Source organism: Quercus suber, unplaced genomic scaffold, assembly GCF_002906115.3.
Source record: "Quercus suber isolate HL8 unplaced genomic scaffold, Cork oak 2.0 scaffold_17, whole genome shotgun sequence".
In the NCBI taxonomy this organism is placed as follows: domain Eukaryota; kingdom Viridiplantae; phylum Streptophyta; class Magnoliopsida; order Fagales; family Fagaceae; genus Quercus; species Quercus suber.
Window position 1 is genome coordinate 2,361,475 of NW_027069482.1, and position 702 is coordinate 2,362,176.

At 33.2% G+C, this 702-nt stretch overlaps 1 non-coding gene across 1 annotated transcript; it reads right to left on the minus strand.

Annotated features, from left to right (window-relative positions):
• Positions 1-48: 48 nt before the first annotated feature.
• On the minus strand, positions 49-162 carry LOC112028565 (small nucleolar RNA snoR126). Its single transcript, XR_002884648.1, has one exon. It is a non-coding gene; the product is annotated as a small nucleolar RNA snoR126 (small nucleolar RNA).
• Between the last annotated feature and the right edge of the window lie 540 nt (positions 163-702).

Here is a 702-nt window from a genome sequence, read left to right on the forward strand (position 1 = left end):
GATAAAACAAAAAACACAAACATAAACACAACGAATTGAAACATAAAAAAGGCTCAGACACGCATAAAAGAAGTCATCAGAGAGCAATATAATTGCTCTGGTCCAATACTAAAAACAGTACATAATATCAGAATCGAGAAATGTTGTTCGTCATCACAGCCTCATAATTCCTCAAAATAATGAATAAAAAAATCAATAAGCTCTACAAGAATCAAATTGGAGTCAAAGCAAACAGAGAAAAGAAAAAAGACAAGGCTGAAACTAAGAGGTCGATAACTTAGACTTCATAGAGTTCTCTTCTATCAGTTTGGATCTATGAAACGAAACCCTAATTCGAAGAGAGAATTTTATAGCTTAAATGGAAGTTTATGTTAAATGACATTATTATCCCTCACTTTTTCATTGGTATCGTTAAAGGTTTGGGTCTTAAGGCCCGAAGCTTCGGTGCTGCTTGAGTATGCGCGACAGACCCATTGCAGTAATTGCCTTGGCTCAGTTTTTAAATCATGTGGGTCTAAATTTATGGGCCTGTACTTTTCTTTGGTGGAGAAAAGTTAGAATATGGTAAACTGGGTGGGCCTGGACTTGAATATCTGTTAAACTCCAACTACCTCACCAACCTTAAAAAAAAAAAAAAAAACTTTACAAACAATTCAATTATAATTTTTAAAGTGAATTTTAGTTAACTTAATTGAATTTTTT